Source organism: Pristiophorus japonicus, chromosome 8, assembly GCF_044704955.1.
Source record: "Pristiophorus japonicus isolate sPriJap1 chromosome 8, sPriJap1.hap1, whole genome shotgun sequence".
Classification (NCBI taxonomy): domain Eukaryota; kingdom Metazoa; phylum Chordata; class Chondrichthyes; family Pristiophoridae; genus Pristiophorus; species Pristiophorus japonicus.
This window is the reverse complement of record NC_091984.1, coordinates 179,467,229-179,484,647: the sequence shown is the minus strand read 5'-3', so window position 1 is coordinate 179,484,647 and position 17,419 is coordinate 179,467,229. Positions and strand designations below refer to the sequence as shown.

Below are 17,419 nucleotides of genomic sequence, written 5' to 3'. Positions count from 1 at the left end.
TTTGATTTTAAGTGATCAATTTCCAGTCACACCAACAGCTATTGAGTTTATCCGCTTGAACCCGCTGGCTGTATCTTACCATGTGTTCACACTGAACTTATCAAAGCTTCAGTGTAGCCTTACAAATACCGCAGTGTAATAAAATTACTCTTCGAATATCTCTGGTGCAGTTATTCCTTTGTGTTCGATATCTCTGTGCAAATTCATAGAGTGTAGGCCCAACGTGCTCAACCTTTCTTCATAAGTCAACTCCTTCATTTCCGGAATCAACCTCGTGAACCTTCTCTGAACAGGCTCCATTGCAAGTATATCCCTTCTTAAATAAGGAGACCAAAACTGTGCACAGTACTTCAGTTGTGGTCTCACCAACGCCCTGTACAGTTGTAGCGGGACTCTTATACTCCATCTCCTTGCAATAAAGGCCAACATTCCATTTGCCTTCCTAATTGCTTGCTGTACCTGCATGCAAACATTTTCTGTTTCATGTACAATGACTCCAGATCCCGCTGTACCACAGCATTTAGTAATCTCTATCATTTAAATAATAATTTGCTTTTTTATTTTTCCTACCAAAGTCGATAACCTCACAGTTTCACACGTTATATTCCATCTGCCAATTTTTTGCCCACTCTCTTAGCCTATCTCTATCCCTTTGCAGAACCTTTGCCTACACCCCACAACTTGTTTTCTCACTTATCTTTGTATCATCAACAAATTTTGTTATATTACACTCGGACCCTTCATCCAAGTCATTAATATAGATTTTAAATAGATGAGGCCCCAGCACTGATTCCTGTGGCACACCACTAGTTTCGGTTTGGCAACCTGAAAATTACTCATTTATCTTGACTCTCTGTTTTCTGTTCATTAGCCAATCAGCTACCCATGCTAATATGTTGCCCCCAGCACAGGGGCCCTTATCTTGTGCAGTAACCTTTTATGTGGCAGTTTATAGAATGCCTTCTGGAAATCGAAATACACTACATCTATTGCTGCCCATTTATCCACCCTGCTGGTTACATCCTCGAAGAACTGCAGCACATTTGTCAAACATGACTTCCCTTTCATAAAATCATGCTGACTCTGCTTGACTGTATTTTCCAAATGTCATGCTACTACTTCCTTAATAATGGACTCCAGAATTTACCCAACTGGTCTACAGTTTCCTGCTTTCTGTCTGCCTCATTTCTTAAATAGGGGTGTTACATTTGCGGTTTTCCAATCCGCTGTGAAGCTGCAAGAAGTTTATGGGAGGAGATGTCCAAATCCGCCGCAGCCAACATTTTGGACCTGGAGCTTATGCCGAACGAAGGTTAATGACTTCACAAAGCAGGTGAAGGCTGCACCAACTGCCATATCCCAACATCTGCACCATAAGCCTCACGCACTGCTCAAGATGCACCACAAACCCAAGACTCATCGACCAACATTTCTCTGCCTATCACCACTCATATCTCACAATCATGGCTTTAGTTCACTCTTAACAACCTTACCACTGCCGTAACACTCAAACCCATATCACAAACTTTGCACACACTGAATTCTATTCAACTATGGCAAGCGTATCAATCAAACCCATTTCACGACATTCACTGACATATTTCCCTTTCTTTTGCAGGCCAAGGTGGCACATAATTGGAAAGAGCAGCGGCAGATGGGAGGCGGCTATGCTGCTAATCAGACCCATAGCCACCTGGAGGAAGACATGCTCGACATCATTAGAGGGACAGTGACTGAGGCCGTGGCAAAGGGAGAATTTCAAGTACTTACTGATAAAGGTGGCATTGTCATTCCTAATCCTTCTTCTTACATCCTACTTCCCCTCATTACACAATGTCTTCTCTCTTACAAGCTGCTGATGGTGTATGTGTGCATATATTGCTTCCAAGCCCCAAGCCTCATTACAATCGACTCTGTTGCCTTTCTGCTTTCAGATAGAAACATAGAAACATAGAAAATAGGTGCAGGAGTAGGCCATTCGGCCCTTCTAGCCTGCACCGCCATTCAATGAGTTCATGGCTGAACATGCAACTTCAGCACCCCATTCCTGCTTTCTCACCATACCCCTTGATCCCCCTAGTAGTAAGGACTTCATCTAACTCCTTTTTGAATATATTTAGTGAATTGGCCTCAACAACTTTCTATGGTAGAGAATTCCACAGGTTCACCACTCTCTGGGTGAAGATATTCCTCCTCATCTCGGTCCTAAATGGCTTACCCCTTATCCTTAGACTGTCCCCTGGTTCTGGACTTCCCCAACATTGGGAACATTCTTCCTGCATCTAACCTGTCGAATCCCGTCAGAATTTTAAACGTTTCTATGAGGTCCCCTCTCATTCTTCTGAACTCCAGTGAATACAAGCCCAGTTGATCCAATCTTTCTTGATAGGTCAGTCCCGCCATCCCGGGAATCAGTTTGGTGAACCTTCGCTGCACTCCCTCAATAGCAAGAATGTCCTTCCTCAGGTTAGGAGACCAAAACTGTACACAATACTCCAGGTGTGGCCTCACCAAGGCCCTGTACAACTGTAGCAACACCTCCCTGCCCCTGTACTCAAATCCCCTCGCTATGAAGGCCAACATGCCATTTGCTTTCTTAACCGCCTGCTGTACCTGCATGCCAACCCTCAATGACTGATGTACCATGACACCCAGGTCTCTTTGCACCTCCCCTTTTCCTAATCTGTCACCATTCAGATAATAGTCTGTCTCTCTGTTTTTACCACCAAAGTGGATAACCTCACATTTATCCACATTATACTTCATCTGCCATGCATTTTCCCACTCAGCTAACCTATCCAAGTCGCTCTGCAGCCTCATAGCATCTTCCTCGCAGCTCACACTGCCACCCAACTTAATGTCATCCGCAAATTTGGAGATATTACATTTAATCCCCTCGTCTAAATCATTAATGTACAGTGTAAACAGCTGAGGCCCCAGCACAGAACCTTGCGGTACCCCACTAGTCACTGCCTGCCATTCCGAAAAGTCCCCATTTACTCCTACTCTTTGCTTCCTGTCTGACAACCAGTTCTCAATCCACGTCAGCACACTACCCCCAATCCCATGTGCTTTAACTTTGCACATCAATCTCTTGTGTGGGACCTTGTCGAAAGCCTTCTGAAAGTCCAAATATACCACATCAACTGGTTCTCCGTTGTCCACTCCACTGGAAACATCCTTAAAAAATTCCAGAAGATTTGTCAAGCATGATTTCCCTTTCACAAATCCATGCTGACTTGGACCTATCATATCACCTCTTTCCAAATGCACTGCTATGATATCCTTAATAATTTATTCCATCATTTTACCCACTACCGATATCAGGCTGACCGGTCTATAATTCCCTGTTATCTCTCTCCCTCCTTTTTAAAAAGTGGGGTTACATTGGCTACCCTCCACTCCACAGGAACTGATCCTGAGTCAATGGAATGTTGGAAAATGACTGTCAATGCATCCACTATTTCCAAGGCCACCACCTTAAGTACTCTGGGATGCAGTCCACCAGGCCCTGGGGATTTATCGGCCTTCAATCCCATCAATTTCCCCAACACAATTTCCAGACTAATAAGGATTTCCCTCAGTTCCTCCTCCTGACTAGACCCTCCGACCCCTTTTATATCCGGAAGGTTGTTTGTGTCCTCCTTAGTGAATACCGAACCAAAGTACTTGTTCAATTGGTCTGCCATTTCTTTGTTCCCCGTTATGACTTCCCCTGATTCTGACTGCAGGGGACCTACGTTTGTCTTTACTAACCTTTTTCTCTTTACATATGTATAGAAACTTTTGCAATCCGTCTTAATGTTCCCTGCAAGCTTCTTCTCATACTCCATTTTCCCTGCCCTAATCAAACCCTTTGTCCTCCTCTGCTGAGTTCTAAATTTCTCCCAGTCCCCGGGTTCGCTGCTATTTCTGGCCAATTTGTATGCCACTTCCTTGGCTTTAATACTATCCCTGATTTCCCTTGATAGCCATGGTTGAGCCACCTTCCCTTTTTTATTTTTACGCCAGACAGAAATGTACAATTGTTGTAGTTCATCCATGCAATCTCTAAATGTCTGCCATTGCCCATCCACAGTCAACCCTTTCAGTATCATTCGCCAATCTATCCTAGCCAATTCACGCCTCATACCTTCAAAGTTACCCTTTTTTAAGTTCTGGACCATGGTCTCTGAATTAACTGTTTCATTCTCCATCCTAATGCAGAATTCCACCATATTATGGTCACTCTTCCCCAAGGGGCCTCGCACAACGAGATTGCTAATTAATGCTCTCTCATTACACAACACCCAGTCGAAGATGGCCTCCCCCCTAGTTGGTTCCTCGACATATTGGTCTAAAAAACCATCCCTTATGCACTCCAGGAAATCCTCCTCCACCGTATTGCTTCCAGTTTGGTTAGCCCAATCTGTGTGCATATTAAAGTCACCCATTATAACTGATGCACCTTTATTGCACGCACCTCTAATTTCATGTTTGATGCCCTCCCCAACGTCACTACTACTGTTTGGAGGTCTGTACACCCATGAAATGCCAGCAGGCTAGCCTTTCCGACAAGTTGTGGAGGAACCTGAAGCAGATGGAAGATACACTGGCACTGCATCTGACACTCGCAGACACCAGCTCAGAAAATGGCACTGCATCGAATGTAGAAGGTAGTATCGAGGCAGCATCTGTACATGGTAAGGCACCAGTCATGAATGGGCTGTAGGAAACCAGGGGAACAGGGTAGCTCGGGGGCCAGCTCAATGTAGGCAAGTTCGGCCACGTGATCTGCTGCACAGGACTCAGATCATGACCTCAATGTGGTGTCCTGCAGAAGGGCGATGGCCATGCACACCGAAAAGCTAGGTGCAATGGCAAGCCTACCAGAAAGTCGCTTATCAATATCAAGAAGCGTGGCAGGTTCTGGTTCAAATATTACAGAGGGATTTGTGCAGAGCTTGGAGCCCATGATTTGCAGGATGGAAATGATGGACAACTCCAGGAGAGACAATGCCGATGCAATCAGAATGCTTTGTGCGATGGGCGATGTCACTGCTTCCATTGCAGCACAGGCGGAAGTGACCCAATGTCTCAGTGCTGCAGTGGAAGCTCAGACTGCTCTCATTCAATCTCAGCTTGCTGCTACGCGAGATCAGACTGCTTTCATCATCACTGGGTTGACGAGCGTCAAAAGTGACTTGCAGGGTAACGCAGCCGTCCAGAAATCCGTCCTCCAACAGCTTTACTACGAATGCTGAGGTGCCACACTGGTGGAGTGGCAGTGGGTCTGTGGTGCATGTACCACATGTTTTCTCCCAGGCTGACAGCATTCCTATTCCCACCACTGCCACTCAGCCATTGCCCTTGTCACAGCCTGTCAACCAGTCAGCCCAGATTGTTGACGCCGATGCCACGATGGTGCTATATACAACTGAGCCTTCTAGGCCCACAGCTGATTGAGATCGGCTGGCAAGGCCATTTGTAGCCTCCCCCATTGAGAGTGCTACCTGCTTCCTCATTTCTTCCTCGACCTTTTTGTCCTCTTCTTCCTCTCCCCCACCTGATCCTGAGGTGGTCCTGCAATCCCTGAGGCAAAGGCTGCACACTCATCTTAGCCATGTTGTAAAGCATGTAATAGACCACCACGAAATGGGATACCTTCTCCACCGAGCACTGGTAGGCTCCTGCTGAGTGGTCAAGGCAGCAGAACTGTTGCTTGAGCTCCCCAATGATTTGCTTCAAGCCACATATCGGCTTCTCCTGCTTCTCTCTATTTAGAGTGAAGACAATGTAATGCATTCTCCTGGTGTAGAAAACCTCTGTGACCTCCCAGATGCAGTGATATATGGTGCAACGGGCGATTTTTAGCTATGTCTCCTCCTGCAGACTGGAAGGATCTGCTGGCGAAAAAAACTGAGAGCTACAGTGAACTTAAGAGCCATTGGGAGAGCTGTGGCTACTATGCACTAAGTCAGCAGGTCTGGTTGCATGCGGTGGCACAGTTCTGTGACCATCCGCTTGGTGAGAAATTGATATGAGCCGAAGCCTTTAAATGAGCATGAAGGCATTCATAACTTGGACCAATAGTTCCTGTCACCTCAGGAACTTGAAACAAGTTGAGAAAGCTACACAGAGCCAGTCAAACTGAAAAACCATGTCAGCTGCAAGTTGTTGACGATGATGCCTTTAAATACGACTGCTGGAGCCTCCTTCCTGCTGATGTGCGCTTTGGTTGTGACTTACGCAGACTGAGAAATGGGTGGGGACCGTGAAATCCGCAGATCTGGCATCAAGTGAGCTTTGCACACTCAGTGTCGTCACGATCAGCCTAATCTACATATCTGCAGCCCAGTGCAAGGAATTGCGGCACTGCCGACCTGACCAAAATGGCAACTGCCGCTTCCAACCGCCTTAACGGCCAGCGCTGGACTCCCGAATTTCTAGGGTCAGTTTCTATTAAATCACGCCTGTAACGTATTAAAATGTCCCAAGATCCCAGGAGAGATATAAAACACAATTTGACACACAGCCGTATAAGGAGATATTAGGCCAGGTGACGAAAACGTTGGTGAAAGAGGTACGTTTCAGGAGTATCTCAAATAAAGAGAGACTGGAAGAGAGGCGGAGATTTTCAGGGAGAGAAATTCAGAGCTATGCTTCTGGACAGCTGAAGGCACAAAGCCAGTGCTGGAGCGATTAAAATCTGGGATGCTCAAGAGGCCAGATTTGGAGGATTACAGAGATCTCAGAGCGTTGTAGGGCTGGAGAAGGTTCGAGAGACATGGAGGGGCGAGGTCTTGGAGGGATTGGAATAAAAGGGTGAGAATTTTAAAGTCAAGGCATTGCTGGACCAAGACCCACTGCATGTCAGCAAGCATCGTGGTGATGGTTGGGGACTTACGGGAGTTATGATAGGGGGAGCAGAGTTTCAATAAGCCCAAGTTTATGCTGAGTGCAAGGAGAGCTTTGGGATAGTTGAGTGTTGAGCTAACAAGCATATGGATGAGAGTTTTAACAGAAAATGAGCTGTGACAGGGGCCGAGATAGGCGATGAATGTTGAATTATATGAACAACTGAACAGCTGTTTTGTGGTTTTCACAGGAATCGCTGAATGTTATTCGCATAACAGCTTAAGTCCCTGAATCCTGTGTAATTATAATAGAATTTCGCTTACTCTTTAACGTAAACCAGGGGTTCAGTATTATTGAATGAATCTCCTTGATATATCTCCCCTCGTTCAGTTTCATACTTGAGGTTCTGTAAAGATAAATTTTAACGAGGCTCCCTTGTGCTCAAGACATACGTCACACACCCCAGTTATATCGTCTGCGTTATAATAATTGATTGATAAAACATATGATTAAAGATTGGAAGCATAATGCCTTTAGATCTCTTAGCCTATTGTTGTCGAAGTATACTTGATAAAGCTGTCTTCCCCATATATTTTTATTCAGCATGGTGTGGAACGAATGCTTGTCACAGTATGCTGCCACCAGTATGGTGTCATTTTGAGGCATTTTAATGAGTTGTTCACTCTTTCAACCTTCTCACCACACTTTCCACAAGGAGATCTTATACTAGTTATGAACCAGAAGCGGAAACCAGGATTAACTAACTGGATTTATTTACAGAAATTAAGCAAGTACCATACATAGAGAGCAATTGGCACATGTGCTGCTGGCAGCAGTGGATATAGTGAAAGTCTCTACACCAACAGCATGTAACATGCTCTAGCAGTTTGTGTGCAGTTCCATTTCACCTAGGACCATTTAAGTTATCACGCTTACTTGGTTCAGTCGTTCCCTTTCGATAGTTTCCTGGAAAAAAAAAGCTTAAACAGCTTCGTGGACTACCTGGAATGCTGTGGATTGAGGTTGGACAGGAAAATTGCATATTAATGGTTTAATGCTTGCTGTGATCGCTAACATTAATGATACATGGTGCAATATTATTCACACTGCCCAATGATACCTTCGTGGCATAATTATTACATTAACATTGCGTGTTAGTCTAATACAAATATCATGTATGGAAGCTTAACATACAGGAACCGGGTATCAGTTAGTTTAGTAAAAGGTTATCTGGCTTGAGGAGGTTACAGAGGTAGGAAAGGGCGAGAAGCTGGAGGGAGTTGAACATGAGATTTTGAACTTCGAGGAATTGATGGACCAGCAGCTAAACTAGGTTGGTGAGTACAGGGGCGATTTGACAAGGTTCCACTTAAGAACAGAAAACCAGAAGAAATAGGAGCAGGAGAAGGCCATACGGCCGATCGAGCCTGCTCTGCCATTTAATAAGATCATGGCTGATCTAATCATGGACTCAGCTTCAGTTCCATGCCCGCTCCCCATAACCCCTTATGCCCTTATCGTTTAAGAAACTGTCTATTTCTGTCTTAAATTTATTTAATGTCCCAGCTTCCATAGCTCTCTGAGTGCAGCGAATTCCACAGATTCACACCCCTCTGAGAGATGACATTTCTGCTCATCTCAGTTCTAAATGGGCGGCCCCTTATTCTAAGATCATGTCCTCTAGTTCTATTCTGCCCCACCAGTGGAAACATCCTCTCTGCATGCAGCTTGTCAAGCCCCCTCATAATCTTTTAGTTTTCGATAAGATCAGCTCTCATTCTTCTGAATTCCAATGAGAAGAGGCCTAACCTACTCAACCGTTCCTCATAAGTCAACCCCCTCATCCCCGGAATCAACCTAGTGAACCTTCTCTGAACAGCCTCCAAAGCAAGCATATCCTTTCGTAAATATGGAAAACAAAACTACACGCAGTATTCCAGGTGTGGCCTCACCAATACCCTGTACAGCTGTAACAAACGTCCCTGCTTTTATACTCCATCCCCTTTGCAATAAATACCAACATTCCATTGGCCTTTCTGATCATTTTCTGTACCTGCATACTATCCTTCTGTGTTTCATGCACAAGTTCCCCCAGTCCCCCTTTACTGCAGCGCTTTGCAATCTTTCTCCATTTAAATAATAACTTGTTCTTTGATTTTTTTTCTGCCAAAGTGCATGACCTCAAACTTTCCAACATTATACTCCATCTGCCAAATTTTTGCCCACTTACTTAGCCTGACTATGTCCTTTTGCAGCTTTTTTATGTCCTCCTCACACATTGCTTTTCCTCCCATCTTTGTATCATCAGCAAACTTGGCTGCATTACACTCAGTCCCTTCTTCCAAGTCGTTAATATAGATTGTAAATAGTTGGGGTCTCAACACTGATCCCTGCGTCACCCCACTCGTTACTGATTGCCAACCAGAGAATTAACCATTGATCCCGACTCTCCGTTTTCTGTTTGTTAGCCAATCTTCTATCCATGCTAATATATTGCCCCTACCCCGTTACATCTGGGCAGCGTTCTGGGTAGACCCAATATAGAGTACTGTGTTCAGTTCTGGGCACCGCACCTGAAGAATAATATATCGGCCTTCCACAGAGTGGAGCAAAGATTCACCAGGATGATACTTAGACTAAAAATTATGAGGCCAGTTTTAATAGACTACGCTCGTTAATTGGAGGATAATTCTGTCAGCCAAGACAGAGATAGTGGAGGGATTGAGAGAACTGATAGTGAGGTACAACTGGGTAGCATCAGAATACATGTGGAAATTGATGTGTCTTCTGATGATGTCGAGGAGGGGTAGCATGCACATGAGCAATAGGGGGATATAGGACTGACTACTTGTTTTACACATAATGTTATTACTTAAACCCGTTTCTATAACAATCTGTTAATACATCATTGCAATATGCAGTGCAATTTCCACATCACATGTTCCACATGCATACTCGTATCGCTGCCTTTTTTGATATCCGACTTTCTTCCATAATCCCCTTGACTTGCCCATCTCTTTTAGATATTTATTACTGAAAAAGCCTATTAGTCTTTCATACACCTAACCTAACGCCAGACAATACATTCTCCCATACTTTCGTGCTAAGCTCTGTGTCCCATTGTGCTCGAAAATAATGTAATTCCATTAAACCCTTCTAAAACTGCCGTGACCTAAAATAATATGATGCTGGATATTCTGCTCGCTATATTCCCCCATAAAGGGAGCAGTAATTATGACCTTGCTTTTAAAATATAATTTATGTTTCTCCCAAGTGGGTTTTTTCGTTGCCTTTCCATTCAATTTATACATTGAGGAAAAAATTTCTCTTGCAGAATTTAAATGGTAACTAAAGTAAAGTCTACAAAGGGTTAACACTTTAGAGAGTCACTGTCAATAGTGGACTGAACCACCTCGGGCATAGTTCCATAGACTGCAGTTTCACAGTGAAACTTAAAACAAAACAGTACACTGAAACAAGAAAAGAACCTGGTGCAGCCTGTGTCAATGTTAGGAAAGGAATATCGTCTTCTCCTTTATTTATCCTTATTCTCTCATCTCAACTTTAAATCTGTGATATTGATTACTTACCCCAGGTTTCTACAGATTTAAATCCTCATATAGATATAAGCGATGCTCATTCTCAGGCTTGCACTGGTGCTCCTGTTGTGCCCACCTTATTTACGAATTTAGGGATGTGGTTTATATACCACCACAATTTATCAATGTAATCACCCATTGGTCAGAATCTTCAACCAAGCCTTGTGGAGTTCTGGCTAACAACGTTGTGGGCCGTTAATTTAATTATTGTGTCTCACAATTCTTTTGTTACACTTGATGTGAGTAGCTGAAGCATCTTTATCTAACTGCATCACAACCTAGGTCTAATGTTTAATGACTCACTTTAACCGCTGGAACTGTTCATCCTCCTCATGAACAATTTCCTTTAATTTATTACAATCTTTTGAGCACTATTCTCATTGCGTTATTAGTTCTTGACATGTTATAGACATTCCTTGCTGCTCACCCTTTATTCTTTTATATTAATTCTTCGTTTCTTATTCTAAACTTCAACTTTCTTAGTAACGGCAATCAAAACTTGCCACAGCGCTGCTTTGGTGTTGTTTTTATAATGCTATCGGGCACTAAAGAGCTATTTCTCTAGCACATGAACCAACACGCTCAGGATGTTCCCCATCAAATCCGCTAGTGTAAGAGAGTCACCAGTGTGGCTGGCGCTGTATTTGTGTACATATTTTGCTAAGTTCTCCATTACGTCTACATTTTTTTGTTATCGCCAAATTCAATTCATATTCCCGAATTTCCTCTAATACACGTTGGGGCTGGCTCAGGGATATTCAGTCCCGGATTCACTGGACAAATATCCATGAATCGATGTTTGTTGATATTTCAGTGCGCATAAGGCTACAAGTAAGTAATATACGTCTATAAACTCAGAAGTAGAATGTGTATTTGGGACATACAGACGATGCTGTTCGTGGCAATTTGCAGTGTTAAGACAGAACGTTGTTGCTGATCATTCATATTTATAGAGATTAGCAAACAGGAATAGCTGAACTGAGTTGTAGTCGTTCCGGCCCTGGAACTCCGTTTCGACTACTATCTTTGTGACCCTTATTCTACCTTTACATGTACCAGACGGTTCCAGTTTCTTTTAGTTCAAGATCTCTTAAGACTGTTGTTTTACATGGCTTCGATGAGCTCATTTTCCATTATCCCTAATCTAGTTTGTCCTATAGTAACATTAGTAATTCTCAAGGCATTAAGCCATATTGCATTTTGATCATGCCAGGTTATCCTAATTTAGCCGTTATCTATGCGCACCTCCTGTTACTACACAGCGAAACCTTTGGTTCACTAAGCCGTTTGCTCTAAAAGGGCTATTGATACTGTTCGTGTTCTTATGCGTCTGGTCAATGCAAATAATTGGATGCAAAATAAACTCTAACATATGATCTTGTTCAAGGGATCCGTGCGTTATCTACGAAGAGCATTAATTTAGCTTTGGTGTGTAACTACTTGAAGGGGAGAAAATTGCAGGGCTATGGAAAGGTGTAGGGGATTGGCGCTATTTGGACAAGCTCTTTCAAAGAGCCGGCACAAACCCGATGGGCCGAATGGCCTCCTTCTGTGCAGCATCATTCTACGATTCTATGCGTTTTCATTTCAATTCAGGTTATATTCCCATTCTACTGGGACTTTCATTAAGATTTATCTTTTGCATCGGATTTCGTACAACGCTATTTCGTATTTATATAGTTTCTCATTGACGTCATTCAGAAAAGGGGGAATATTAAAAAGAAGCACAGACGCAATGCAGTTCAATCAATGCACAAACAGAATTTAGCATTTTATAAGTTGTTATGTTTCGACCCGTGACATAGGCTTTCTTTAAAATCGTTATTTCAACTGGCGGTTTTAGGTTAATTTTCAAAAGTTTCCCAAGAGTGGAACCTCGAGGTTTGGACGTTTTAAAAACGGTCATGAATTCGGAGAGAATTGAAGCAAGAAATGAATAACATTATCTGAACATTGGAACAATAATTTTATTACACTGCAATGAGACAGTAAAGGTATGATGACTGCACAGTCAGCACACTCTTGGGTTACATTTGGCGGAATCAAGCAAACAAACTGCATATTTATTTTTATAGCTTGAAATACAGCAACTAAACTTTAGAAAAACCTAACGTTTTAATTCGAACTTTGTTCAAAGAAAGTTTACTGATGGTATATTAGAAGAATACATCAGATTATTGAATCAGATACAGCTGGATCTGGCAATGCTTGCTTGAAGCGGGTTTGCCTGAGTCTCGTGTTTAACCACACAGGAGTAAAACTCGTGTGAGTTCCACTCTGAGGCTGGCAGAGATAACTACTCACACTGAACGTGTTGTCCGTCTCCTATTGTATCCGACTGGTTTCAATGCCATTCCATCTCACACTGCCATCTACAGTCCACTCAATCTCCGCAGCGCCCGGGTTAAAGCCGTTCACCAAACACACCAGGGTCGCCGTGTTCTTTGCTGCGATTTGATCCGATGAAGGCGGAAGGATGGTCACCGAGGGGGCCCGCGAATCTGAAGGGGAAAGTAGAAATAACCCCTGAAGACCACTCTGAATTGGAAGTAAAAAGTCGAAATTCAACGTTTTATTTTTGAAAGTTTTAAACATGGTACCACTGTACAAGCTTAAGAATGTAACAACGGGAGATGAAAAATATTCTTTAACTAATTTCATAGGGTCCGTTGATCTGGAAAATTATATACCGAATTGAAGAAAAACCGAGTGCCCCGTGCTTCTCGAAGAAAATAAAACAGGAAGATTAATCGTTCTTATTTAGATTAAACCCGAAGATTATAGTTTGTCTTTCTTTAAATCTTCTTATAAAGTATAGCCCATACTTAATAAGAATATTGCGATGCAATTTTAATAACGCTCAACGGCGCCAAGCTTATATTTTTACATGGAATGAGATAGACTTTACAGCACAGAAACAGACCATTCCGCCCAATTGGTCTATGCCGGTGTTCATGCTCCACAGCATCCTACTCCCACCCCACTTCACCTAAACCTGGCTGCATCTCCTCTATCTCTTTCGTTCGCATGTATTTAACTAGTTTCCCTTAAAGCCATTTCAGTATTTCGCCTCAACTTGTCCCGCTGGTAACAAGTTCCACATTCTAACCACTTTGTGGGCAAATAACTTTCTCCGGAATTCATTCTTGGACTTATTTGTGACTGTCTACTATTTATGACCCCTGGTTTTCGACTACCCCTGAAGTGGAAATATCTTTGCTAGTCTACACTAACAAACCCTGTCATAATTTAGGACATTTATTAGGACAGCGCCCAGCATGTTCAATAATTCAGAGCCCCAGTCTGCTCAGTCTTTTCAGTCGTTTATAACGTGAATGCTGGGGCTACTATTGCACACTGGCAGAGTCACGCTTGTATAGCTATTTGATGTAATCGCTATCCAGTTTTCGGCGTTTAGCTGCCTGGTCAGCCGTGTATCCATCTGCTGCCGAAAGCTCAGTTGCTTTTACTTGCTTATGTTAATTTAAAACAAGTAACGAGCAGCATTATAAAGTACCGCATCCGTTTTCACATATTACTTTGAAGAGCATTGATAGTAAACTTTAAAAAGTAAGAAGCTAGGCACACCAACCTCTTTCTTTTAATGGGAGTGATTGCTGCGGGTGGTGGGAAAATGGGCTGTGATTATCTGCTGTTCCTCGAACAATGCAACGGGATCGTGAACGTCCATTTGAACAGGAATGTGGAATTCGTCTTTGTGGCATCAGCCAAAGGAAAGCATTTCCTTCAATGCCGCACTCCCTCCATCTGATTATTTCCTTTGTTAGGGGAACCCAGTACAAGAAGGCACGGTCTTAAAATTAGACCTAGTGTGTCAAGGAGTGAAATCAGGAATCACTCTTTCACACCAATGGTGGTGGAAATTTGAAACTCCCTGCCGGCAAAAAGTTTGTGTCTGTTGGGTAAATTAAGATTTTCAAGACTGAGATCGGTAGATTTTTTCTGTACGCTAAACCTATCAAGGGATAGGGAGCAAAGACGGATAAATGGAGTTGAGCTACATATCAGCCATTATCCAATAATATGGTGAAACTGGCTCCAGGGGCTCCATAATGGTCTTCTGTTCCTATGTTCACACTTGAAGCCTGTAAAAGAGGTTTAAATCTAAAACGTTCCGCTCAAGACGTGAAAAAGTTACAAACTGAGACAAACCAACTGCAAGACCTGTAAATAGTTTGAAAGTATAATCTCGTACATTGCCAAATTATTTTTGAAATTTAACTTGCACCAGATGTAAGTTCAACGGAACAATTTACAATATAGTCTAGCGCCTTTACTACAGCATGTAGCGAAATATTCCAATCAAAATATCGTTTGATTCTCTCGGAATGCCTGCATGGTTATAGTTTTTTACGACAGAATTAACCAAAAACTCGAATGCTGACCCCACGGTTCTATTCATAAAAAATGAATCGGATTCGAAAGTAATGAGTCTGTCAGTTGTTAAAATATCGGCACGGGATCAAACACTGATGTTTATTACAATGCTACAAATATTCGAATACAAAGATGGCAAAGAAGTTTCAGGCCCTTAGTTGCTGAGGATATCTACTCATGCACCCGCCTGTACTGTCATCTTCAGGAGAGCCAAAACAGCGAAAAATATTTGACTAATTCCGGGAAAACTCTGGGAAATTTATCATAGAATCATGGAATCATAGAATTTTTCTGCACGGAAGGAAGTAATTTCGGCCCATGATATCCCCGCTCGCCAGAAAAGAGCTATCAAGCCGAATCCCATTTTCCAGCTCCTGGTCCGTAGCTTTGTAGGTTACGGCACTTCAAGTGCATATCCAAGTACTTTTTTAAAGTAGTGAAGGTTTGTGTTTCTATCACCCTTTCATGCAATGAGTTCTCTACTACCACCAACCTCTGGGTGAACATAAATTCTCCTCATATCCCCTCTAAACCGCCTACCAATTACTTTAAACATATGCCCTCATGGTTATTGACATTTCTGCTAAGGGAAATAGATCATTTCTATCCACTTTATCTAGGCCACTCATAATTTTATACAAATCAATACGGTCTCCCCTCAGCCTCTTCTTTCCCGAAGAAAACAAACGTAGCCTATCAAATCTTTCCTCATAGCTAAAAATCTCCGGTCCAGGCAATATTCTGGTAAATCTCCTTTGTACCCTCTCTAGTGCAATCTAATTTTCCTGCAAGATTCAAGAGGTAATAGTTAACCAGGACACATAATTTGACCAGATTACGCTAATCTCTCTTCAGCTAATATTTCCCAGTTTCCTTAAAGCACATAACTATAAAAGACAGGATATGACCATCTCCATCCATAATGTTTCCCCAAAGGCAACAAACCTTTAATTTCATTTTATCTCTGATAACTTCAATATCCCTCTCAAAAAAGAACATCAACTTCTTCAAATTTCTAACCCAATCGCTAAGGTATATATGCATTCGTTACACACTAGTGCAATTACGAATTAATGTTTAACATGAAATACAATAATGAAAATATCGCACTAACGACGCACGCACCAACTGTTGATTAGAAGGTTTTAATGACACCGTGTCGGGGAATTAGAAAATATTTCACGTTATAGTTTTGTTTGAGCTCCACGCGCGCCATTAATCACCGCGCGAGGACAATATAAGTCAGTTACAAGTATTCAGATTATTTAATGCCGTATCATGCAGATTGACCAATGATTTACGAATATGTTTCAAATCACCAAGAAATTATAATTAAACTGGTGCAGCTCAATTCTACCCACTCAAAAATAATTATTCGGAAGATTTTGGAACATTGTAATTATTGAGCGACAGTTTCACGAGCACTTGGCAAATACAATAGACACCAAAAGATAGTCTGAGAATTATAAACGTATTTTCAAAAGCATTTTCACCACAACCGGATTAATCGAACAATTGAAAATTGGGACTTTAAGAATCCCAGACGTATATAGCGAAAATTTACTTACTGCCTAGATTCAGTTTAGTTCCTTTCCCGAAAGTGAATCCACCAGCACTGCTCTGCCAGGCGCCACAGTAATAATCGGCGGCACCCCGGATTGTAAGTTGCTGATGGTTAAACGCATGACGTTGCTCGACGTGTCTCTGGATCCAGTGAATCGATCAGGAATTCCCGCACCTCTATTCGAATAATTGTCATTCCAAACAAAGGCACTGCCGGGTTTCTGCCAGTACCAGCTCGTGTGGTAGCTGCCCATACTGCCTCCGGACTGGGTGCAAGTGATTTTTACGGTTTCTCCCGGTGAAGTTGAAATGGACGGTGGTTGTGTCAGCACAATACCCGCGTTGGTACCTGGTGATACAAAAGGTTATTGATAAGTGAACATCCGTAAAACCGCGGAAAGAATTGTAATTCAGACAGGTCAAGCTCAAATATTGTAGCCGATCAGCATAATGCAAAAAGCAGCAAGACTTTAATAGCGTTCTACTAACATTGCAAACAGAGCATCACGGTAGCGAGAACATGAAGCCACTGACTCATTTTGCAGATTAAAAAAAATCAAGGTCAGAACAAAATGTTTCCTTGCACGCAGCTAATGTTGCAGCACCTTCTAACGCTCTCCTTATGAGCATTTACTCAGAGGGAGATCTCGTCACGTTTAATATTTATGCAAATTTATGTCACAACATTGCTGTTTATTGGATCTTCGGAACAGGTCTGATTGACGATTGCATAAAGTAAATTTTAGCCAGCATATTTTTGAAATACTGCACTCGATCGCGACATGCAGCAACAGTTAAGGTGAAATTACGTTGTCCCTCTTAGCACTGGGACACTGAATGAGTTTATGTGAAATTCCATTGACTACTATTTAACAGAAATATTACACTATTTAAAATCTGTTAAAATGACGACCAATTGAATTTCCTGCAAACCTGAAATATAGATACAGCAAAACAATACAGTGCTATTTGACACAATGTGTCTTGTAAGAGTTGACCATTATTCAATTGCAAGAGATATC

General features: G+C 42.4%; 1 pseudogene; it reads right to left on the bottom strand.

Moving 5' to 3' along the window:
• Positions 1-12,618: 12,618 nt before the first annotated feature.
• LOC139268249 (immunoglobulin lambda-1 light chain-like) lies at positions 12,619-16,935 on the bottom strand (annotated as a pseudogene).
• Between the last annotated feature and the right edge of the window lie 484 nt (positions 16,936-17,419).